General features: G+C 30.3%; 1 long non-coding RNA gene across 3 annotated transcripts; it reads right to left on the bottom strand.

Moving 5' to 3' along the window:
- Positions 1-1,363: 1,363 nt before the first annotated feature.
- On the bottom strand, positions 1,364-13,010 carry LOC127809742 (uncharacterized). 3 transcript variants are annotated; one of them, XR_008025215.1, is made up of 6 exons: positions 12,757-12,998; positions 11,339-11,393; positions 6,250-6,343; positions 5,376-5,673; positions 1,955-2,088; positions 1,364-1,702 (listed from the first exon to the last, which is right to left on the bottom strand). It is a non-coding gene; the product is annotated as an uncharacterized LOC127809742 (long non-coding RNA). The 3 variants fall into 3 exon arrangements; XR_008025214.1 differs by having other exon boundaries at positions 5,376-6,343; positions 12,757-13,010; XR_008025216.1 differs by lacking the exon at positions 6,250-6,343 and having other exon boundaries at positions 12,757-12,994.
- Positions 13,011-27,275: the final 14,265 nt, after the last annotated feature.

Raw genomic sequence — 27,275 nt, 5'->3', positions numbered from 1 at the left:
GAATCCTTCTCCTTGCTTCAAGGATCGAAAGCCCATTAACCATTCTCTTCGATTCACACCAAAACGCAGGCAATTTTGTTGCCAAAACATCGAAACCCTCAGCCCCTTTTTATACCCAAAAATCGACCACATCTTGGCCAATCAACGGCCAAACCTTGGTCCCCAAGCATCCTAGCGCCGGATACAACCTCCCCCGAGCCTTCCTCGACCGTCCCATCGTCGAAATCGACAACCACGTGTGGTGGAAGGCTGCGGTCGAATTCCTCCCTTGCGTTCACATTGCCAACTTTCTATTTATTACACTTAACCTCCTAGTTTCTTCAATTGACATTTATGCCCTCTACATAACACCCCTGATAAATCCAACTATACCACTAAGGCCCTCAAGTTTTGTACTATTAATTTTATCCTCGAAATTCCCAAAAATCTATCATCTTGACCTCCCTCGGACAAATTTAGAAAATTACACTTAAACCCGAATTACTCGTTAATACCATTATATTTTCCTTAATCATCTAGAGTCTGGGGTACTCCCTTCGTTCATTTCGACTTCTTAAAACTACGATAGTGTACCCTACAGTCTTATTTTTCTAAAAATTCAGTTTATGCCATTCATAAAATTCTATTTATAGCCTCAAGTAATTCTTGAGTATTACAGGGACTCTGGGAGAAGCTTTCAAGATGGGTTACTTAGTCTTTTTAGAGGATTTTTTTCAAGGTGAGTTGAATAGATTTTCTAAAATATGTTCACATAAATTTTCAAGTTATCTACATATGTAGATAACTTGAAAATTTTAAATAACAAAAAATACAATATTACTTCTTTCTTTTTTTTGAGCAAAAGTTCATTAAATGATAAAAAAATCCAAAAATTCAAAATAATTTTTTGGATTGAAAAATGTAAATTTCTCCATAACCCAAAAGGGATGAAAGGTTTCTCATACTAATGCGCAAACTAAATAACTCTAATATTTAAAAATTTCTCAAAATATTCCAAGCAAAGAATAAGTAATTATTTATAAAAAAATACTAATTCTAAAAGAACAAAATATTAAGATAAATATCATCAATAAAAATCATAATTTTGAATTAATTAAGATTACTCCATATCCCTCTACAAATAAGCAAACATTCATTTCTAAAAAAATATATCTCTGATACTGGTTTTAATACGATTTTCATAATATTCAATGTTGGATTTAAGTATTGAAATATTTACACGACAACCTCTCTGCATATTCTGATTGTTTTCTTTCCATACTCAGTCAGCTTGACGATGACGTTTTCAGTTAAATAAATTTATTATTTTATTTCGACAACAACAACTTCTAACTTGGTATACTCTCTTCTCGTACATCAACTGTTGAAAACATTCAAGAATAATTTTTGTTATGAGTTGGCGAACATAATGTTATTATCTTTCTTAACCTTAAACCCTTAAAACTTATGAACTCTGACAAAGCATATAATAGCAGACCATCAAACATCTGGAGGCTAATCACTGTTGGCTAATCACCAAATCTGAAAATGATCAAACCAATTTGTTTTAGCCTTCACAACTGACCAAAACTACAATAAATCAAACGGGAACCATTAGACGCAGCATCACATCACATGTATAACATTCTGAACCAAATGCTAATTAATCCTGACCGAGCTCTTTCGCTTTGGCCCCATGAACTCCATCCACCGGCGGCAACGTCTGCACAAACAAGTAATTTTTATTTCCATCAAATGCACCATTTTTTACTTCAAAAAGAGAACATAACAGAAATCGACCTCAAAATCCTTCCAAACCCACCAAAGCAGATATCGTTATTTTATCATTACTCTTTTATGGGAAAAGAAAGATTGTGAACTCTCATGAACTAGACTTACAATTGCCATTGAGACATTTTATCAAACAGGTCACGAGCAATACGAAAGCATGAAAAGGGTGAGGAAAGGGAAATACCAGATCAGGCTTGAACATGTTGTGGACGACGGAGGCGCCGATAAGAAGCGAGGCAATGACGACGACGCACGACCACGCCAGAGACGGAGTACCTACGGGCTGCCTTCCTCCTCCGAATTTTTGATTCATTATTTCTCACGAAACGCACCATAAGAATTATACAAAATACTTATTAATATTGTGCAAGCACGAAAATCTATAAATATTAAATTTATTTTATTTAAATCATATTATATTCTATGAGAAGATAATATTTTTATGATTAATTCTATTAAGTAAGATTCATAATCTATGATGCATGAAAATATCTTCGGGCTTCATTTTCATATTTTTGCTTCTCTTTTTAAAACGTCAAAATATATTTTTGAGTCGTTTCTATAATTTCAAAAACATTTTATAATTGTTTTGTAATATTAAAAAAATATTAGAAATATGTTTCCAATTTAACAGTACATTTTTGTTCATGAAAAGGTTAGAGATAAAAAAAATTCATCGCTAACTCAAAAATATTAAATTTATTATTTATATTATATTTAATTATTTTTTTAAAGTTTAAAAGTACCCTTATCTTATTTCTATTTTACCTCTCTCACCTTTTCCATGGCTTCTATGTTTTCTTTCTCTATCTATTCTCCCATCTCTCCTTCCCTTCACCCCTTTCTTTCTCTAGTTCATTTTAACTTTTGATCATGGGGGTTTAGAAAAACAAGTACCGCATAACCCCGATGTGAGATAGGGTTTTACTAAATTTTAAAATCCTATCTCCCCCATGAGTTTGGCTTTGAACCCCATCGCCTTGGAGGTGAGGCTCCAAATTGGAATCCCATCTCATAATGGAAAAAGACTAATGAAGATTGAAGATAATGAAGAAAATGGGACATTGGGAGCAGTATAAAGCTTTCACTTTGTAAGTTTGTTGTCGATATCATAAATTTAAACAACCTATAATTCATCCTCATCATTGGTGATGAGAGGGAGAAAGAAATTACTCCATTACCCATATGGCCCCACCAATCACCATGCGCCACATGTACCAAGGAAAGCCGATTGAAATCACCATGTGTTTTTACCTGGGAGCATTATGTGTCTCATAGATCTAACCTATTCCTTTGAACTTGGTTACCCATATGGCCCTACCAATCACCATGCGCCACATGTACCAAGGAAAGCCGATTGAAGTCACCATGTGTTTTTACCTGGGAGCATTATGTGTCTCATAGATCTAACATGGCTTAAATTTGGAACAATTGTTGATATGGAATATTTAGGAAGATCTAACATATTCCTTTGAACTTGGTTAACTGAAAATCTCTTTAGTAGACTCGGTCAATAGAGAATCTCTTTAATATCTCGAAAATCTCTATGACCACTCGAGAATCTCAACCTAATGGCTAAACTATACTTTGAATGTCACTCCACACCATTTATAAATAGGAGTGAATTCCTAAAGGTATAAACATACTAACAGAAATCTATTTTATATTTGCTTACCTTTTTCTTATTGACTTAAGCATCGAATTCTTTTGGGGGATAAAAGGCTCACCCTTACAAATACTGGATTTGAGGAAACATTTAGGTGATGGTTCAACATCATTACTTAGCACCCTAATTGTCGATTGCTTTTCTTTGCTTATTGAGTACTCTTTCAAGCTGAAGTCTTTTTCACCATGTCATCTAGAAGGAACCACTCGCAAATCGCCACTAAAGAAAACAACAATTCTAACCCGAATTAGGAAAACCCACCTGTGGGAGGAGCAACCCATTCAACCCAATTAGATTTTGTGTCAGTAAATTCTTCATCGACATGAGATGGAATATATAAATTTTCGTCAGATTCTTTTAAATTTCGTTGATTCAATTGTGTTGTCCTAGGGCTTTTCTAAATCGACAGAGTTCACAACTAAAAATCATTTGCGAATCTAGGTAATTAGGGCTCAAAACAAACACAAATGAGAAACATCCCCCTCCCCCTAAAAAAAAAAAAAGAATATATATAATACTTTAAATAACTAAATCAATGTACACTAGTTGAAGTAGAAACATGAAATTATAGAATTGGCAGATCAAAGTTTAACATGAAGATATATATAATCGGAAAGAAAATATACCCAAGAAAGTAAAACGGGCAACAATGGCTGAAAGGGGCAATAGAGGCAGTGCTAATGCTGGCGGATGATGGATGGCAAATAGTAAAAGTGACGAAGGAGACGACAACGATGGAGAAAAATGTTAGACATGACGAAGGAAGAGACGACAATGAAGGTGATCGACAATATTGACAATAAGAGAGCCGAATGGTAGCCAAGGTGATGACAAAAGAGAGGGAGACAGTCAGCGAGAAAGACAATTTGGGATTTGGAAAAATTGAGAAAGACAAGTTATGATGAATAAACCCTAATTTTCTTGTAAAGACAGAAATATTCCATCTCTTAAAGTTTATCAGATAATTAAAGATGAAAAATTCCATCTATGATTATTATATTTAAAGTTGAGACGAAATTAGAGACAAATAATTTTTTGTCTCTAAAATGTTCCATCTCTAAAATTTTGTGCCTCTTCGTCTCTAAAACTAAAATATAGAGATAAAAAAAATTTATTTCTAATTTTTTTGTCTTTTTCATTTGCAATTAAAAAAAAAATCAAATATTAAGATTTTAAACATTATCTGTCAACAAAAAAGTGATGTAGATCTACAACCTTTGTTGATTTAACATTTCAAGAGCTATTATTCAGAAAGATAATTTAATATTTCAAAAAGATATTAGGTGGAGAACGGAGATATAGATCTACATCCTTTGTAGATTTGATATATAATATATAATGAGTTTAGAGCTCCAGGATAAGCATAAAAATAGGGAGAAAAAAAAAAAGTTGGCTATGAAGATTTTAAACATTATCTTTCAACAAAAAAAGCCACAAAGGTCTTTTGGTGAAAAGCATTTATGATAAGGAGACTTATGTGAGGAGGTTCTTGAGTATTTTTAAAACACAGAAGGATAAAAAAAAAGGGAATAGATGTAATTTTGGAAGAAGAAAAAGAAAGTTGACCACACTTGGTTGACTAGCCTCAATATTGGTCAACAGAAAAAAAATCAGAAAAAGGATTTTCCCCTCTTTCTCTCTGCTGTATCGACTTCCTCATTTTTTTTCCCCATTTTTACTGCCATTCTTCTTCTTTTCTTTTTTTTTTTAATGCAAGAATTTTTGTAAGGCACTGCATCATTAACATGTGAATTTTTATGTTTCAGTAGGGTTCAGACTTGGTTACAAGGAATCTCCATGACAGATTTCGACGATCGAAACCGACCATTGGAATCGCCTAGGTCTTGTGACCCACATACCCATAAAGCAAAACGTTCCAATGGTTCGATCTCACCAGATCTGAAAATTAATTTTTTTCTAAAAAATCCAAAGTGCTTACCTTAAATCGGAGAACTAAGGTCGCCTGCGTCTGGGACGGCAGCCAGTTGACCGGAGAAGAAAGATGGGATTTCCGGACGAGAGGAAAAGAGAGCGAGCCGACGGACGGCGGCTGCTGGTCGGAGACGGAGACGCAGACGAGAAGAGAAGGAAAGACGAACAGGCGAAAGAGGCTGCTAGGGTTTGCAGTTTGCTTTGCCGTTCGCTGCTCCCGCCTGCCTTTTATACTCGACCCGGGAAGTCCGGTCTGGGTCGGGTTGACCCAGCCAGCGTCCTAAACATTTTAAGTGCGGGACGTCCTGTGAAACGCTATACATTATTATTATTATTATTATTATTATTGAATAATAACAATAGTATAATATATATTGTCGTTTCTCTGTCTTAATTTTTTATATTGTTGTCATGTCCCGTGTCTTTGTCCACGTGTCCGTATTGTTGCAACCTTGCTCGGTTATAAGTTCATGCAAATCATTTTATTTACATGAGCCAAGCAAAATTTCATATCACGGCAAATGGAGACTTGTAGCAACCAAAGAGACACATTATTTATACAAACCCCATCATATAGTATAATGGTTGAAACATTACATTAACCACATGCCACGTCGAATGTCACATAAACCTTATCATATATTGTGATAAACGTGACCTCTCGAGAATTTAATTAAAAAATACATTTTATATGTGATCAATGAGACTCAAACTTACACTAATGGTCCTAAGAATTTTTTTTTTCTTTTTGAAAATGAATTGAACATAATGAATAAAATAATGTACACAACTTAAGTTAGAACGTAACCTAAGATAAACACAAAAACAAATCAAACCAAATAGACCTCCTGTTACAAATAACAAAAAGCATAAATGCATACCCGAAAACCTATATCGAATACAATTTGCCAAAAGATTCAACAATGCACCAAAGCAACACCCTCCAATGTACAAGGAAAATTGAGGGTAGCCAACCTGGTTCACACAATATTATAAATCTAGTAAGTTAACTGTACCTCAATACATTTTTTGCCATAAAAGCACTGATTATTTTGCTCTTATGAAAGGAAATAAATCATCACGTGAACAATATGATGATGTGCAATCTACCACTCAATTTCCATACCACCCACAAAATCCCCTGGTCTTATAGTCTTCACAGGCAAGCAAACTCACACTTGTATCAAAAGAACACCAAGATGCATCGCAAATAACCACAATCAAAAACGAAATGATTGTCTCTTTGTCACAGCCTTGCATGAAAAACACCTATTAAGAAAAGGGATGTATAAGTTGAGGCTATCCAATGTGAACAACCTCTTCCTAATGGTCAACTAAGGGATGAGAGCATAGGCTAGAACCCTTGAACTATGTCATCCCAATTTCCTCCATGACACAATTTCACACCTTTCTACAACAATAGAAAAAGCAAATTTTATCGAAAACACACAATTAAAAGTTGGGACATACTGCACCAAATTTGGGCGATCCATCAAACACATAAACAAACAAGGGTCCCTAAATCCCCACCAACACTTGTGACTTCACCTTGGACCATTTCCAAGCATCATTATTAATAACCGACACCCCCAACTTTCGAGGTAACTAACAAGAAAATTGATTAACCAACACTCTAAAGGATGCCAAGAATCATACCAAAAAAAAAGTTGATCTGCCATCCCTCATATACCATATAATATAAGGCCTCACCAAATCACGCATAAGAATAAAATTTCTTCAATACCAATGACAGTTATAAGCTACCTTATTAAGAATAAATTGGTCGAATTTGAGAAACTGCCTTAAGATTAGACATCTTGGTGTTAGACCTTATTAAGTTTGATTTTGAGAATGTTTTGATGATGAGATCCGAGCAAAACTTTAATGAACCAAATGATGAGTTTTCAAATAGTAAACATATACTTAAAACTGAAAGATTGTTAATAGAGTAAGACTATTTATTAATTAATTAACACACATCTTACTCGAGTAAAGTCCATAATTAATCGAGTATATATGTTTGGGAAAGTTAGTTGTAATTAACTTTCGAACTTACTTGAGTAATTGCATTTTTGTAATCAAGTAAAGTATGTTGTGACTTGAAGATTAATCAACTAATGTATGAGCTTAATAAAGTAATTATCATTTTAATCGAATAAGGAAATGTTTAATTGAGGAATAAGTGTTGTACTCGACTAACTTATTCTTTTAATCAAATAAGACTTGAACATTCAATAGATTAATTGATTACACATTTGTTTTACTCGAATAAGTGTTGGAATAGGTGTTTGACTAAGTGTTATATTAGTCGAGTAACTATACTCTCTAATCGAGTAAAACATAGGGCCAAATATGTCAAGTTTTTGTACTTGAACATTTAGTTGACTAAGAAGGTATTATTAATCGAGTAACTTTATAACTTAGTAAAATAACTACATGATATAGTTTAGTAAAAATTATTTGACAAAGAGTGAGTCTCTATATTTGAATTATTAATCGACTAACTATTAAGCTTACTCAAGTAACTGTGCGTGTGTCTTACTTGAGTAATACCAAGTTTTACTTAACAAATGTTGTTCTGAAATTCAAAAAACTAGCCGTTATAGACAATATTAATTGCGCATAGTTTTCCATTCCAAACAATCTAATCATTATAAATGTTGTCTGAACATCTCTTTCACAAAAATGACTATGCTTGAGCTTAAATAACATATGTTAACCATTGGAATGCAAAAATAGAATATTCTTTGCTGATTTACAGATTAATTCATTTATCCTTTAGATAAAACTAAAAAGTCCATTGAAGAAACTAAAGCTATAAATACCCATGACATGCACAAAGTTGAGGTTCTTGAGCTAACAAGAAATGCTTTCCTAAGGAGAATGAGAAAGAAAAATAAAAGCTGAGCCGAAAGCCATCATTCTTTGAGTTCATCTGTCAACAAAGTCTTTTATCGCAAGAGAGAGTCAAGTACATCCACTTCCTATCTTTTTATTCTCTCTATTTGTATTTAAAAATCACTTTTAATCTTTCATTCATATTCTTTTTAAGGGTCATTTGCCTTGTGAGATTCTGCTCATAAATCCTTGAGAGTTGTTTACTCTGTGAACTTTTGCTCAAATATTTCTCTCTAAATTTGATGTAAAGGTTATTGTTGAGCCTAGTTTAAAGCATAAGGGTTGTTGCCTTATCTTATGAAAAGGCTTGAAAAGGTTACTGCTTAGCCCATAAAAGCAGAGGTTCCAACTGAGTTTGTAAAAACTAAGTTCCAGCTTAGCTTGTAAAAGCTGAGATTTCAACTGAGTCTATCAAAGTATGTGAATGTTATAGCTTAACCTGTAAAAGCCAAATAATTAGTGAACTGTTGAAAATGTTTGGAGAGGAGTCAAGGTAGTGAAGTAGGTCGGGTTGTGTTCACTATAAATTGTGTGTACTGCCTATTTCATTTCCTTTACATTTGATTTTCATACATTGTGCATTTACAGTTTTACATTTCTAGTATTATTTTCAAAATTTTTAAAAAGTAGAAAATAGTTTTTGTACAAAATTTACATCAAACCAAAAACTTTTGAAACACCTAGTTCACCCCTCTCTTGGGTAAACACTCATATTTTACACATACAGACCTCAAAAAGCTCTTTGTCCACATACATAGCCACTTTCTCCTTCTCTAATAGGTCAAAGCACTAAAAAGTACCCAGGAGACTTGAACAAAACCCACAATTTGAGAAGAAACCTCTTTCTTTATCTGAGTATAAAAACCATCTTCTTTTTCAAACTATGAATTTGCTGGTAATTCTGATCAGTTAACATAATCTCAAAAAAGAACCTAGTACAATGATCCTTGTCACCAAATTAATTAATATCATTAGGAGAATCAACAAGAGACCTTTGCACCCAAGAAGTTGTTCGCAAACCAGGATAACTCTCAAAGTCACATGCCCTTTGTCCTTATTTAACACTTTCATGATTGCTTCACAAATTTCAACATTTTCACTAGCAAAACATAGAATGGTCAACCAAATGATTGTTAAAACAAAAATTATCTTGAGACCTCATTTGCTTCCCCTCCAAATAAACAAGAGTTGGGTTATGATTATATAAGCTAGGCTACAACAATACCACCTTACTACCCCTAAATCGACCCAACCAACTATCATTCACCACCACCTAGTCCAACCTCTTATTGATATAATCAGACCCCAACCAACGATTATTCAATGTCAACAAAACCACAAAAGCTTAAATCCTAAATAGATGCTCTTGCAATAAGTTAATAACAAAAAATTTTCCCATAACTTAACCAATGAGACTCGGTGTGTTTGTTGCAACAAGGATAAGCCCACTTTCCCTTTGTACTATATCCAGACAAATTTGCATAGACAGGAAAATCATTAATAGGCCGTAAAATAGCTGTATGCAACTGAAAATTTTGCCTATCTGAGGCATCATACGTTTGAACACCGGCCTCCCATAACTCCTTCAATGCTTCAATCAAAGGTTGCAAGTAAACATCAATGTGGTTTCCAAGGGCTTTTGGACCAGGAATAAGTAAGGTTAATATGAGATAAGGCTGCTTCATGCACATCCAAGGAGACAAATTATATGGAACTACAACCACAGGCCATGTACTATGAGCAACGCTCATTGAGCCAAATGGATTAAATCCATCACTTGCCAATCCAAATCTAACATTACAAAGTTCAATTGAAAACGAAGGATAATGCTCATCTAACTTTTTCCAAGCTTCAAAATCAGTTGGATGACGTAATAACCCATCTTTAACACGTTCCTCTTCGTGCCATCACATATCTAAAACTGTTTTGGATTACATATATAGCCTCTGAAGCCTTGGAGTCAATGGAAAATACCTCAGGATTTTTGTAGGTACCTTTTTCCCAGTTACCTCTTTTTTTCCTACCACTGACTTCCACCTAGGAGCACCACACTTCACACATTCATGACAATTTGCATATTCTTTTTGAAAAAGTATGCATATTCTATCTTTTTATAATCGAGTCCTAAAGCTCGGATGAATTTTCTAGCTTCATAATAAGAAGATGGGACAATTTCACTCGCTGAAAATGTAGATCTTATTATCTCAAGTAGCATGTTGAATGAATTGTTACTCCACCCACTTAAACATTTCAAATGCAACAGTTTCACAAGAAATGAAAGGTTTGACATATGGGTGCATCCTGGAAATAGAGGTTGTTTGGCATCATGCAATAATTCATAAAAAAAATTTGCACTCGAGTTCGGCTCATTCTCGTTAGATGAATCGTGACCCATATCAATATTAACACGTGGCATCCCAAAGGCTTCTTCCAACATAGGACACATACCGTCATCATTATTGTTGTTATCATCCTCATCACTAATCTCTACCTCAACCAATACCTCTTCCCCGTGGTAGTACCAATTAACATAATTTTTAACTATTCCATACCTAATTAGATGAAACTTGGCATCATCTTGACCAAAAAAATATGTATTGTTGCATTGCACACAAGGACACCGAATTTTTCCATCTATGCATGAGTTTCTGAACGCGAATTCAAGGAAATCATTAACTCCATTCAAGTATTGGTCACAAAGTCTATCATCCAATTGCATCCAACTCTTATCCATCACACTAATTAAAAATAAATATTAATAAAAAATTAATATTCCTATTCAAGAAACTAACAAAAGAAACTACAACAAATGTAAGGTACAAGTCTAACGTAAAATTTATAAAAGTTGTTAAACATCCATTAGACAATCTAAATATAAATGGACAAATAAACACATAAATTAGGGTGATCTCCCACCACCTGAAGGGAGTGATAAAATCCCCATCACTCATGGGGTACATACACAATGTCAATATATATATATATATATTCACTATTCCATACCTATAAATTAGGGTGATCTCCCACCACCCGGAGGGAGTGATAAAATCTCATCACTCACGGGATACATACCTCTTATGATGCAAATACAATCCAAATAACGCAACGATTTGAAAACAAACCAACACTGCAAGGAAAATGAGAAGGGTGACAATATTAGTAGCCCCAAAGCTTATAGCAATAAGAATTTTTCTTGAAATTAAGTTGTCCTGTTTCAGCAAAATTAAGGGTGACAATATTAAGTTTTTGTTGTCTTCAAGTTTAAACTTAATATTAAGGATTTGATCAAAAAAATTATTTCACATTGCACCTATATTTAGAATAACAAACATCGGTAAAAAATTTCTGTTAATTGTTATAATGAGCAATGCCAGCAAAAGGAACTGATTTCATTGTTTAATGTGGCACTTCTATTTAAATTAACAAGAATCAGAGACCTGAATCAGCAAGAAACTAATGAAAATTTTGAGCTGGGAAAGCAAGAAACTAATTAAATGAATCAAAGACTTGAATCAGCTAATAGAAGAGTCAATAGTGAAATGAAAATAGTAAGCACGGGAAAGAGGCAACTGTAAGTTACTTGTTTGCTTTAGGTTTTGGCTTGGAGATGTACCAAGCCAAAATAGTAAGCATAGGTGTTTGCTTTATGCAACTGTAAATTCATTCTTTATTTTGCGGACTTGATAGTCAGTAATTTGACTTCTCTTGAGTTCCATTATTATTTCTCAAAAATTTACACACTAAACCATCAACGTTTTGTCATGTATATAAACCAATGAATTTATGACAACATGTGGAATTACACTCTTTATCTTTTCTTTTTAATTTATCAAACAATTGTCTGCTACTACTAGTAGAGCTGCGTTTGGCCCAAGACCCCAGCCCAAACATGACAACTCTATTAGGTATTGTGCCAAATTTAATTTTTATGAAAATTACTTATATAAAAACACTTTTATTATAAAAAAAAGAATGCAACGTTTAGCATAAAAATCCTTTCAGTATAACTTTATGTGCTCAGCTAATAGTTAGGAAAATTAAATCTAAGTGACTTTGGTACCCAAATCTGATTTATAGTTTCAAAAGGATAAAAAGAAAGCCCAAAAAAAATGGAGATTAAGCAGAGCTTTATCTGTTCTGCTACCGTCAAGAAGTAGAACTTGATTAAATGGAACAGAATGCTACATCGCCATCGCCCATCAAAAACGAAACTAGAGAACAGAAAACAACTGTTATATCTCAAAATCAGAATCTACAATAGGATCTGCGAAACAAACGAGACAACTAAGACCTGCAAACGATGATTCAATATCAACACTAAGCGTAGACCAAACCAGAGGCAATTCAAATAAACCCTCAGAAGAAGAAGAAAAATCGAATAAAATCCTCACGACCTTGTACATCTCCAAGCCAAAAACCTAAAGCGAAATTTGTTCTCTAAGCACCAAAAACAAAATCTGTTCACTACTGCAACAAAATAAGAGACAGACCTGCTGGATCCGGAGACCGCAATGGAGATGGGGACGGCGGCGGCGTTGAGGCAGCGGATGCGGCGGCGGCAGCGACGGCGACGGCGTTGAGGCAACAAGGAAGCTGCGACGGAGCCGAAGCAGGAGCCGGAGACGGAGACGGAGAAGGAGACAGAGAGGGCTGCGGCAATCAGGCGAGAGGCGATGGGGTGGAGGCAGTGAAGGCAAGATGAGAGAGGGAGCTGGAGGGAAATGAATAAGGAGGCGGGAAGGTGAGGGAGGGAGGTGAAGGTCAATAAAAAATATTTTTTTTTATTTTTTATTTTTTATTTTTATTTTTAAAAATAACTTTAAAAATTTAAAGTTATTTTTAAATTTTATTTTTTAACTTTTGTTTATATTTTGAAAGAAAAAAAAACAAAATATCTTTTCTCTTTTTGTAAATTTTAGATATTTTTTAAAGTTTTGTTTATATTTTAAAGGAAAAGAAAAATAAACAAAATATCTTTTTCTTTTTTGTAAATTTTATAGTAATAAAAAATATACTTTTCAAGAATATTGAAAGAAGAATGAAATAAAAGTATATTGAAATAAAAATATACTTTGTTTTTATTTATTAATTATATTTTATATTTTAAGAATATAAAAATATACTTTTTAAGAATAAGTATATTATTAATAATTAAATATAAAAATATATTAAAATAAAAAAATATACTTTTTAAGAATATTAAAAAAGAATAAGTTCTATTATGAAATAAAAACGTGCATCAAAATATATTGAAAGAAGAATGTTATTAAGAATGAAAATATTTTTATTAATTATTAATTATATTTTATACTTTATGTGACATTTTATATTAACACGTTGTTGTATTTTTATGTATTAATAATTCATTTTTAGTGATTGTCAGAGTTAACCATCACAAATAAATATATTAGAATTAAAGTTATGGCAAAAGCTTTTAGTGCCCGCCATGTTCCAGTGTCACAAATAATCCATCTTCAATGGCCGTCACAACTAGTCATTTTTTAGTAGTCATCACCGTCGGCCCTCACAAATAAGCATAATGGAGCCAAACCGACATCCCAAGCTTTTGGTGGCCGCTACGTCTAGTCATCACAAATAATATACTTTTAGTTGCCATCGATACTAGTAGTCACAAATAATGCACTTTTAATTGTCATTACTAGTGACGATCACAAATAAACTTGTTTGAGAGGATCATACATCCCAAGCTTTTAGTGCCCATCATGTTCGGCTATCACAAATACTCCACCTTTAATGATCGTCACTAATAATGTGTTTTTGGTGGTCACTCACAATTAAGTTTGCTTGTCTAGCATCCCAATCTTTTTGTGGCCACCATGTTCGACCGTCACAAATGATCGTCTTTTAGTGGCCGTCATAGTTGGCTGTCAAAATAATGCACTTTTAGTGGCCACAGATTGTGGCCGTCACAAATAATGAGCTCTTTAATTATCGGCCATTTTTTTTTTACCGCCACTAAATAGGTATTTTTAGTGACAAATAATTTTTTGTTGCCACTAATAGTTGTATTTGTGGCGAATATTTTTTGGCCGTCTCTAAAAGTGGCCACTAAAAACAATTTTTTTTTTGTAGTGCTTAAATCCTAAATAGATGCTCTTGCAATAAGTTAATTAAACTAATATATGCCAACAGTAATAGAAACATTAATCCCTTCCCCCCCTTGCATCTTAGAAACATATCAACAATCATTAAAATCACTCATCAACCCCCAAGGAGAAGAATCAATAGATACAACAAGAGGAAACAATCTATTCCACAATTGTAATTAATTAACCTCGTCATTGGAACCATAAATACAAGTAAGATAGAAGGAAACTTAACCAATAGACAAAGTACACTTAAAGTGCATAAATTGATCAAAAGCCACCACTAGATCCAAGGTCACAACAAAAAAGTCAAAACCCACCCAAATCCGACCTTTATAGCACTGTACTCATGGTTTATATCCCACTACCACCTAGCCATGATGCTACGAGAAACCTCCTGAGCCCAACCCACTTGAACAAGTGTCTCCACCAAAATAGCCCCACGGGGTTGCTCAACGGTTAGGTGGAGGAGGTGGGCTAGCATGGGTTCTAAGGTTGAAATTCTTTCTCAAAACAGTCGCTGGTGAATCATATCCAGATTAAATTCCTCATCACTAAAAAGAATATTGTGATGGCACGTCTGCAAGGGGACATCATCCTAAGTGTGTCAAACAAAACAAATAAACACAAGTGTTGTTATATAATAAAGTACCGTACCTCCCACTGCTTAATAGGTTGATTCAACTTGTGCACATTTCACGATGCCAAGCAATTCATGGATCATTCAATGGATGGGGCGACACACTATTAGGCCCTTATTGCTTGTTTTTCTTTATTTTGTCACACTTCCCAGCCTTCAGCTAAACCACTTCTAAAGAAATGTCAAAAGTAAACTTTGATTCTGATTTTGATTATTCAATAGCCAAGTAACGTTTAAATTTAATTAACTAACTCTTAAATTTCTCAAGTAATTGTATGTCTCACTCAAGTAACACTATTTTTACTCAATTAATGTTGTATTGAAATTCAAAATTATAACGACCGTAAACAATATTAGATGCACATAGTTTTTCACTTTAGACAAATCAAATCTTTATTAAAAGTTGTCTTAACGTTCTTTCATCAAAACTGACTATGCTTGAGCTTCAAGATTAACTCTAACCATTGGAATGGGAAAGAAATAGAATACTCTTGCAGGTTACAAGCTTAATGCTTTTATCCTTTAAACAAACTGCAAAAGAGCATTGAAGAATGGAAAACTATAAGTATCAAGTGTCTCCATGACCAAACAACACTTCCTAGAGCTAGTATGAAAGAAAATGTTCTCTTTGAGAAGAAGAAAAAAGAAAAAAAAGAAAACAAAGAAAAAAGACCTGAGCTAAAAGCTAACTTCTATTATTCACCTGTCTTCGATTTCTTGATATTGAGAGAGATTGAATAACTTTCATTTTCTATCCTCTATACTCTCTGTGTGTATTCTTAAAATTAATCCCTCTTGATCTTTCTTTTATATTCTTTTGAAGGTATTTATCTTGCGAGTTTTTGCTCATATTTCTTTGAGAGTTGTTTACTTTATAAGCTTTTTTATATCTTTATCTCTCTCTCAAATTATTGTAAAAGTTGTAGTTGAGCCTTAAAAAATCTACTATAAGATTATAGCTGACCTTCGTAAAGGGTACTATAAAGGCTATTGTTGAGCCTTTGAAAAGTTATCGATATAGAGGATAGTGCTTGCTTCTCTAAACAAGCACTTCGTAGTGGATTCTGATGATCTTTAGTGAAAAACCAAGATAGTGGAGTAGCTCAAGTTGAACTGAATCACTATAAATTTTGTATATTGTCTGTTTTAATTCGTATATTTTTTATTTCATAATTTCTAGCACTTTTAGTCTCCATTTTCAACATTGTTTTCAAAGCCAAAAAAAGGCATAAAATAATTTATGTATAAAAATTTCATTAAATAGAAAAGTTTTGAAACACCTAATTCATCCTCCTTTTGTGCGCACTTCTATATCTCTTTTCACATTACTCGAATAATGATGAAATAATGTTAATTGATGCACCAAATAGTTAATCGACTAAGAGATATTTTAATCGAGTAACATATATTTTTAATCGAGGAATTATTCTATGACAGAATTGTATTCAATAGATTAGTCGACTAAGAAGTTATTCTTAATCGAATAACATTTAACTTAGTCGAGTAACGTAATTTTTTAATTGAGTAATAATAGTCTAACAAAGATGTACTCAAGAGTTTAATCGACCGAGTGTTAGTCTTTTAAGTAACATCTTAATTAGTTGAGTAACATGATTTTTTAATTGAGTAACAATTCTTGAAACAAAAAGAGACTCAAATGATTAAACGACTATTATTTTGTAATCAAGTAATATTTTACTTAGTTGAGTAACTTAATTTCTTAATTGAGTAATAATTCTTGGACAAAAACGTATTCAAATATTTAATCAACTATGAGAAATATTTAATTGAGTAACATATTGAAACAACAAAGTAGTTAAAAAAATTAATTGACTAAGAAATATGCATAATTGAGTATTATTATTTTTAATCGAGTAGCAAATATTTTGTATGTTGTCTGTTTTAATTTGTATATTTTTTATTTCATAATTTCTAGCACTTTTAGTCTCCATTTTCAACATTGTTTTCAAAGCCAAAAAAAGGCATAAAATAGTTTATGTATAAAAAATTCATTAAATAGAAAAATTTTGAAACACCTGATTCATCCTCCTTTTGTGCGCACTTCTATATCTCTTTTCACATTACTCGAATAATGATGAAATAATGTTAATTGATGCACCAAATAGTTAATCGACTAAGAGATATTTTAATCGAGTAACATATATTTTTAATCAAGTAATTATTCTATGACAGAATTGTATTCAATAGATTAGTCGACTAAGAAGTTATTCTTAATCGAATAACATTTAACTTAGTCGAGTAATGTAATTTTTTAATTGAGTAATAATAGTCTAACAAAGATGTACTCAAGAGTTTAATCGACCGAGTGTTAGTCTTTTAAGTAACATCTTAATTAGTTGAGTAACATGATTTTTTAATTGAGTAACAATTCTTGAAACAAAAAGAGACTCAAATGATTAAACGACTATTATTTTGTAATCAATTAATATTTTACTTAGTTGAGTAACTTAATTTCTTAATTGAGTAATAATTCTTGGACAAAAACGTATTCAAATATTTAATCAACTATGAGAAATATTTAATTGAGTAACATATTGGAACAACAAAGTAGTTAAAAAAATTAATTGACTAAGAAATATTCATAATTGAGTATTATTATTTTTAATCGAGTAGCAAATATTTTTAGTCGAATAATGACTTATGCATCTGACAATCTTAATCGATAAAGATTATTCAATTGTTAGGTAATGTTTATCTTAATAGATTAAATGTTAAAATCACTCAAGTAATCTTATATCTCACTTGAGTAATAATTAATATGTCTTACTCGACTAACAGTTTTTAAAAATTAAAAAATATAGTCATTGAGACTACATTAGAAACAAATTGTTCTTCAATTAAATCTTCATTAAAAGTTGTCTGAACATTCTTTCATCAAAATTAATTATATTTGAGTTTCAAATCATATACTAACTCTTGGAAGGACAATAAAAAGGAATATTCTTACAGGTTACAAGTTTAATACTTCTATCCTCTAGACAAATTGACAAATGCATTGAAGAAGGAAAGTTATAAATAACAAGTGCATCAAGACAACATGATTGAGCCAATTTGATAGAAAAATTATCTTGAAGAGAACGAAAAAAAAAAGGAAAAAGAAAAAGCTAAGCTGAAAGCCAATCTCTGTGTTTTTTTGTCTTCAAGTACTTCATATTTAGAGAGAATAGAAAGCTTTCATTATCTATTATTCATACTCTCTGTGTATTCTTAAAAATCCCTCTTAATCTTTCTTTCAAATTCTTTTAAGGGCAATTTGCTCTGTGAGCTTCTGCTTTATAATCTTTTGAGAGTTGTTCGGTCTATGAGCTTTTGCTCTATATTTTTCTATCTCAAACTGTTGCGAGGGTTAATGTCTCATCCCTAAAAAAGGTTTAGAAAATATTATAATTGAGCCTTGCAAAAGCTATTGTAATAGAAGATAATGCATACCTCTCCAAATAGGCAGTAAGTAGTGGATTCTCGAAAATCCTTGTAATCAGGGTAGTGGAGTAAGTCGGGTTGAGTCGAATCACTTTAAATTTTGTGTGCTTGTCTCTTTCATTTCCCTCACTTTTGATTTCATATTTTTGAGCACTTTCAGTTTATACTAGTTCTTGACCCGTGCAATGCACGAGATACAATATTTAACAAATATATATATATATATAATAATAGTTCAAAATATGAAATGCACATTATAGTAAATTTAATATACTACATGAATTAGTAAAGAAACAACAATTTTATTTCATTGTGATTAAAATAAATTTTAGAAGACTTCTTTCTATATAACATTTGTGGTCGAAGTTGTGTGTTCACCCTCTTTATCACATATTAGTATCTTCAATCCACTGCGACTTGTAACTTTTGATATTGCAACGTATAGTTGCCCATGACTAAACACAGGTTTCTTCAAAAAAAGACCTACATAGGTCAATTGCATGCATTCGTGTCCCCTACACAACATGATAAATGACACATTACACATATTATATATTGGCAAAAACAACAAAAGTGTATGGTAAGAACAAAAAATAGCATTTTTCGAATTTACATCTTTGTCAGACAATACTAAAACGATGTTGTTAACCTCGTTCTGGTTATGATAACTGTAAACTTCTCACTTCCGGATGACTCGTATCTTGAACACCCAATTTGCCCGAGTGTTGTCAACATATCTCAGCATATGTAGTATTTGAGCCATGGCAAATACTGTGTCTCAGTTTTAGTTTGCAAAGAAATCGGTTAAATGAAGAATATTTATCTGCTGTATTCCTAAATATTTATCTGTTGTATTCAGATGCCATTTAGGGAGCAAATAAATTTTTTGATTCGACAAACAGGTTCCAAAGACGTTCCACTCGTTTGGAGGGGTAATTTTATATGCTGCTTAATGTGTAAGATATGTTTTTTTATTTCTTAATTCCTAAATATTTATCTATTGTATTTAATAAATTGAATAACTTATTTTTTTATGCATTAGAACTGTTATATTCAATAAATTGAATAATTCATTTTTTGGTGCATTGAAACTTGTTGTATTTAATAAGTTTAATACATTATTATTGAATACTTTATTTTTTGGTGCATTGGAATCTGCACCCAAAAATATTTATCTGCTGTATTCCTAAATATTTATCTGTTGTATTCAATAAATTGAATAATTTATTTTTTGATACATTAAAACTGTTATATTTAATAAATTAAATAAATCATAATTGAATAATTTATTTTTTGGTGCCTGTATTCAATAAATTGAATGTAAGATATTGAATTAACATTGAAATTATCATCAATCATATTTATTTGTTGTTTAATGTGTAAGATATATATTTTTATTTTTTATTCCTAAATATTTATATGCTGTATTTAGATGCCAGAAGGAGCTTGAAATTTTGTTTTTTTGACAAACAGGTTCCAAAGACAGTCCACTCGTTTGAAAGAGTAATTTTATCTGTTGTTTAATGTGTAAGATATATTTTTTTATTTTTTAATTGCTAAATATTTATTTGTTGTATTCAATAAATTGAATAATTTATTTTTTAATTCATTGGAACTACTATATTCAATAAATTAAGTAATTCATTTTTTGATGCATTGAAACTTGTTGTATTTAATAAATTGAATAATTTATTATTGAATAATTTATTTTTTGTTGCATTGGACCCTGCACCAAAAAAATATTTATCTGTTAGATTTCTAAATATTTATCTGTTGTATTCAATTTATTGAATAATTTAATTTTTGATGTATTGAAATTGTTGTATTTAATAAATTGAATAAATCATAATTAAATAATTATGTATTTTATTTAATCACTATATGCTGTATTCAGATGCCATAAGGAGCTTGAAATTTTTTTTGTTTGACAAACAGGTTCCAAAGACGTTCCACTCATTTATAGGGGTAATTTTATCTGCTGTTTAATGTATAAGATATATTTTTTTTATTTTTTAAATATTTATCTGTTGTATTTAATAAATTGAATAATTTATTTTTTGATGCATTGGAACTGCTATATTCAATAGATTAAATAATTTATTTTTTTGATGCATTGAAACTTGTTGTATTTAATAAGTTTAATATATTATTATTGAATACTTTATTTTTTGGTGCATTAGAATCTGCACCAAAAAATATTTATCTGTTGTATTCCTAAATATTTATCTGGTGTATTCAATAAATTGAATAATTTATTTTTTGATGCCTGTATTCAATAAATTGAATGTAAAATATTGAATTAACACTGAAATCATCATCAATCATATTTATTTGCTGTTTAATGTGTAAGATATATTTTTTAATTTTTTAACTCGTAAATATTTATATGCTGTATTTAGATGCCAGAAGGAGCTTGAAAATTTTTTTGTTTGACAAATAGGTTTCAAAGACAGTCCACTCGTTTGGAGGGGTAATTTTATTTGTTATTTAATGTGTTAGGTATATATTTTTTATTTTTTAATTACTAAATATTTATTTAATGTATTCAATAAATTGAATAATTTATTTTTTGATACATTAGAACTGCTATATTCAATAAATTGAGTAATTCATTTTTTAATGCATTGAAACTTATTGTATTTAATAAGTTGAATAAATTATTATTGAATAATTTATTTTTTGGTGCATTGGAAACTGCATCAAAAAATATTTATCTGTTGGATTTCTAAATATTTATATGTTATATTCAATAAATTGAATAATTTATTTGTTGATGTATTGAAATTACTGTATTTAATAAATTGAATAAATCATAATTAAATAATTATATATTTTATTTAATCACTATATGCTGTATTGAAATGCCATAAGAAGTTTGAAATTTTTTTTGTTTGACAAATAGCGTATCACTCGTTTGGAGGGGTAATTTTATCTGTTGTTTAATGTGTAAGATATATTTTTTTATTTTTTAATTCTTAAATATTTATCTATTGTATTTAATAAATTGAATAACTTATTTTTTTATGCATTGGAACTGTTATATTCAATAAATTGAATAATTTATTTTTTAGTGCATTGAAACTTGTTGTATTTAATAAGTTTAAATAAATTATTTTTTGATGCATCGGAATTGCTATATTCAATAAATTGAATAATTCAATTTTTAGTGCATTGAAACTTGTTGTATTTAATAAGTTGAATAAAATATTATTGAATAATTTATTTTTTGATGCATTGAAACCTGTTATATTTAATAAATTAAATAATTAATTTTTTGGTTTAGTGCATTGAAACTTGTTGTATTTAATAAATTAAATAAAATATTATTAAATAATTTATTTTTTAGTACATTGAAACCTGCTATATTCAATAAATCTGCTACATTGAAACTTGTTGAATAATTAATATAAACAGATTAATAGCTTGAGAAAAAAATAAATAAATCAGCACAGTTTAAGCGAGAAATTGGGCAAGTCAACTATTAGTAGTAACTATCCTACTTTTATATATATAAAGATAAAGATTTTCAGAATTATTTTTAGAGCTACAAAACGGCTCCAATAATTTTTGTATAAAATCTTTATCAAATCAAGAAAATTTTAAAACACCCAATTCACCTCGTCTTGAATACACACTCCTATATTTCTCAATGGAAATAATTTAAATAAATGCTCTTTCATTTTTCAGCTTTCGTTATTAAACCAAATTTGTAAAGTTTATAAATTAAAAATTATTTAAAGTACTTTAAATCAAAAAAATAATTAAATGAAGTTTAAAAAATCTATATATTGTCTCAATAAATTTTAATATTATTCTTTTTGCTTAGTAAATTTTAATATTATTCAAACAAGTTTAAAATCATTTTGAAAAAAATTAATATTTTGACAATAAAATATTTTAATTATATTTTAAAATTGTAAAAAATATATATAATTTTCTATGCAAAATAATTTATTCCTTTAAACCAACGCATTATGTAGAATAATTTGCTAACGTATCTAGGGGTGTTCAAAAAAATCGATGAACCACGAAAATCGCCCGTACCGAATTGCGCGGTTTTTTAAAGAGGCGGTTCAGTACGATTTGAAAAACCTTCAAGTCGCGGTTTGGAGGTTGGCAGTTCAATTTGAAACTGAACCACCTGATTATATTTAAAATATATATATAATATAAAATATAAAATAATAAATCCAGCCGCAGGGGGTGTTTAACCCACTAACCCTAAATCCTCAAATCACTTCTCTCTCCCCCTCTTCGCCTGTCGACATCGGCTACGCAACCCCTGCCGCACCAAGTCTCTCACTGAGAGACCCATGCCTTCGTCGGCCGTCGTTGCCATGCACTTGGCCCTGACCCACCCGCTGCACCCAGACACCGATCGAGGCGACAACGATAAAGTTTGCGACAAACCGACCCATCTCCTGTTGGTCGTCGCAAAAAAAATAATTATATTTCAATTAATTATTTTTTGACACCCTTGTCGGTCGTCGAAAAAAATTTATTTTTTGATAATAAAATATTTCAATTATATTTTAAAATTGCAAAAAATATATAATTTTCCATGCAAAATAATTTATTCCTTTAAACCAACGCATTATGCAGAATAATTTGCTAGTGTATCTATATGTAGGCGTATGCAAAGTTTAATTTACATTCTTTATTTAAATATTTAATTTAAATTTGAGATATATATATATATATATTAGACAAAAACGGTGGTTAGATTTAAAATAAATAAATTACTGTATTTTCAAATTTAAAATTAAAATAGATATTATACTTTAATATCCATTCGGGTCATATTAATTATTATGATAGATATTATTTTAATATCATGATAGACTTAGATCATTTATTTATCATTATTGTGATAAATAAATATTTTAATTTCATTAACGATATTATTAACTCTATCTATTGCCAATCAAAAGAACACCCACCAGACAATCACAGAGACCTAATTTGAAGTTTAAATACATATTCAAAGAACCCGATACAATCATAACCATCCAAATTGAACCCCAAACCCTACTCAGTCACAAATACCAAAATTAAATACCAAATTAAGATTAAAAAAAAACTATATTGATGTGACATTACCTAAAATTACAAGAATATCCTTATGCACGCTAGTGGCCTCGCTCGCCACATGAATTGTCCGATAACTAGGCTAACACGTGACAAGTCAACAATCTGGTGCGGAGTCCAAAATTATAAGTACAATTACAAGTACTTCTCCTATTCAATGTGTTTGGAATATGTTTTTGGGTTTAATCTTCAAATTAGGGTTTGATTATTACTAAAATTATTATTGTTATTGATGGAATTAAAATGTCTGATATTAAAGTAATATTTATTATTATAATAGTTAACGTGTTTTAAATTTAAAAATATAAAAATTTATTTAACTCATTTCTAAAATACAAAAACAAAATTTTCATTTTTAAATTAAAATATAATAAGTTATGTAGCATTTACAATTTTTTTACAAATATCGTGAGACCAACCCTAATTTAATTAATCCAGAAAATGTGTGGAGGGCCTTAGGAAAGTTGGTGGGTATAAATAAAATGACTGTTGGAGGGAGGGGGCATTGGGCTTTCGGCGGAAGGAAGGGCAGGAGACAGAGCTCACACAGTCTGGAATTGATTAGGGAAAAGTCCACTCAACTCTCCACATGCTTTCATCTCAGCCATGCATCCAACATCATCGGTTCCTATGGAAAAATTTTTAGAGCGAGAAAGACTCATCAAATGGCTTAGCAAATGAGAATTAAAAGATCAAAATATCCTCTTTTACTTACAAATTTATAAAATAAACCATTGTCCTACTCTCTCCTTTTTCTCTTTCTATGGTTGTGATGCTATAACTGTCGACGAGACGATGGTAGCGAGGAGACGAGGTGAAGGAAGATCGACGGTCACATCGTGGCCATAGAAAGAGAAAGAGGAAAGAGCAGAGCAATGATCTACTTTGTAAATTTATAAAGTGGACGAGAGCATTTTGGTCTTTTAACCCTCTAACTTCTATATGGCTGAGGATGGACGTGTGGGATGATGACGTATAATATCTTTGGCTTCTAGCATCATGTAATGGTTTAGTAGTACAATGTTTGTTAATTAAGATATAAATTAAAAATGATGTAATATAAAAAATAAAAATATTTTAAATAAAAATAAATTTTTATTGTAGTTATTAAATTTATTTGGTGATTATTAAAAAAAAGTCACGTGACTTCTTATTTAATTTTTTTAAAATAAATTTATTTTTATTTTTCTAAATAAATTTATCTTTTTTTTTACATATAAGAAAAAATAATACATATGTCCTTTAGTGCATTACAAATAAATTAACAAACAGTTTGATAAAAAATTTAAAATATTTTTTAACTTTATCTTGACCATTCCATAATTTGGTCCAAAAAATATTTCAATTTTATTTTAATATTATCTTATTTTATTCATTTTAACAACTGTCACCTAAGTTACACTTATATGGAAGTGAGATGATATTTTTTTTAAAAAAATAATAAATAAAAATGTAAGAAAAAGTGTAAATAAAAAATATAAGGAATTTTTTGTAAATATAATTTTTAATATAAAAATTATAAAATATAGTTATTCTATTTAAAAATAAACATGAATTCTATAATATATTCAAACAAATATAAATATAAATTATATTATTCATGAATCATGACTTATTAATTAAAAATAAATAATAAATTAAAAAAATAATCAAACATAATACAAACAATAAATTTAAAAAAGTTACTTATTTTTTAAAAACAAACAGTAAATTTAAAAATTTTAAGTTAAAGACAAAAAAAGTTCCATCTCACTTATTTGTGTACGTCGGAAATGCGTTTTCGATATTTTCTTGATATTACAAAACGACTCTAAAATATTTTTAAAATTATAGAAATAGTCGAGAAATATTTTTTTGGTGTTTCTCAATCGGTACAAGAAATATTTCGAAAATGCCAAAATGACACCCCCAAAGCGTTTCCATGCATCATAGTTGGTTTATAAATACATAAATTATTATCTAAATATTAAATTTTGATATTTTGTGATACTCAATATTAATAATTAATTGTTGATAAGTATTTACTATATAGTGAATTATCATTAGGGATCAATTGATCATTAATATTAACATCACACAAAATATGAAAATTAAGTGTCTAAATAATATTTTAATTATAAATATAAGTGATAAAGATTGTCACGTTGTTGATTGAATAAAGATCCAACGGTCATAATTTGTGGGTGGACTGAAGCCAATAGTGAGATGAATATTGCATTGTCACACTTGAAATTTTGTCAGAAACATGGATAAAAGAAAGATAATATTAATTAGTTTGTTTTTTTAATGAAAATTTTGAGGCCAAAAAACAATTAATTCCATTTTCTTTAAATTTTCATATTTAAAAAAATAAAAATAATATTTAGTTACTTGTCTTTATTTTAAAAAAAATTAAAACTTTTTTTAAAAAAGAAAAGATAATCTACTAAGCTCGCAAATGAGTCGAATTCTTTGTGAGTGAGTAAGTGCTCCACTCAACAAAAGTTAGATTTGTAAATAGGTCAAGTTTGAGGTTAGTAAAACTCGACTCGTTAAAATTTGTAAACATATTTAATTAGAGGTTTATCAATATGTTCAATTAGAAGTTCGCAAATAGCTCGTAAATAGGATAATTTATAAAAATATTAATAAATTTATTTATAATTTTATAAATATATTATTTAATATAAAATTATCAAATTTTAAATTATGATGAACAATATTATATTTAATGTAATTTAATTTTTTTTTAGTTAAGTATCATGTTAATGTTATATTTGTTAATTATTAGATTTAATATAACATTATTTAAAAATATTTCTAGCAAATCCACCCTAGTCTAAGTTAGTTGATTTGTCGAGCTCAAGCTCATTTCATATGAGCCAAATTTTAAGGTTTGAGTTGAGCTTCAACTTGGAAATTGGTTTTCCAAGTTGAGTTGAAGCTCAACAAAGCTCGACTTGATTTGACTTGAGTTGATTTGATTGCGACACTATAAATTATATAATTTGGATCATTTGCAAAAAGAAAAATTATGATTTAAAAAGTATAACTCTAAGGGTCATTCCTTTAGCTTTTTTTGCTTAGAGATCCCTCCACTATTAACATTATTAATTAAATCTTAACTAAACTAAATCATAACTAACTTAGATTAAGCTATTTAACTAAAATCAAAGTTAAAAAAATAGAAGAAAAGTCGTAGCCAACAATGTGTTCTAGCCAGCAACAATTTTTCTTTTAATATTTTGATTTTTTTATTTTAGTTAAATAACTTAAATTTAAGTTAATTATAATTTAATTGACTTATTTTTTCTTAATTAAGGATTAATTAACAATGTTAGTAATAGGGTGTTATAAAAAGAAATCTTTAGATAAATAAAAAATAACTTAAAGAATTCAGGGTGCCACTGCACTCACTGGGCAGTAGCATCATTACAAGCAGCAACGCAATGAACAGTTCATTTTACAGGTAATGTCTCTCAGACACTTGAGGGGACATGGAGATTGAATAAAACAAAACTCACCCCCTTTGGGTCCCCGGCAGGCAGGCTCCGCCACTTTCCCCCATGAATGCTTCCAACACGGCCCCTGCGCCTGCAACTTTAATCACATCATCATTCCCCCAGCCAACACACTCCCAAAAAGATCGCCAGAAACCACCAGATTCTCAGGCAAACCAAACAACAAAAACAATCTAATTGAGTCTACGAAGCTCTAATCTGAGAGATGGGTTTATTTTCTTCTGTTTTTGAGG

This window comes from Diospyros lotus, chromosome 9, assembly GCF_014633365.1.
Source record: "Diospyros lotus cultivar Yz01 chromosome 9, ASM1463336v1, whole genome shotgun sequence".
NCBI lineage: Eukaryota > Viridiplantae > Streptophyta > Magnoliopsida > Ericales > Ebenaceae > Diospyros > Diospyros lotus.
The sequence above is the reverse complement of the archived record's forward strand: the minus strand, read 5'-3'. Positions and strand labels throughout refer to the sequence as shown.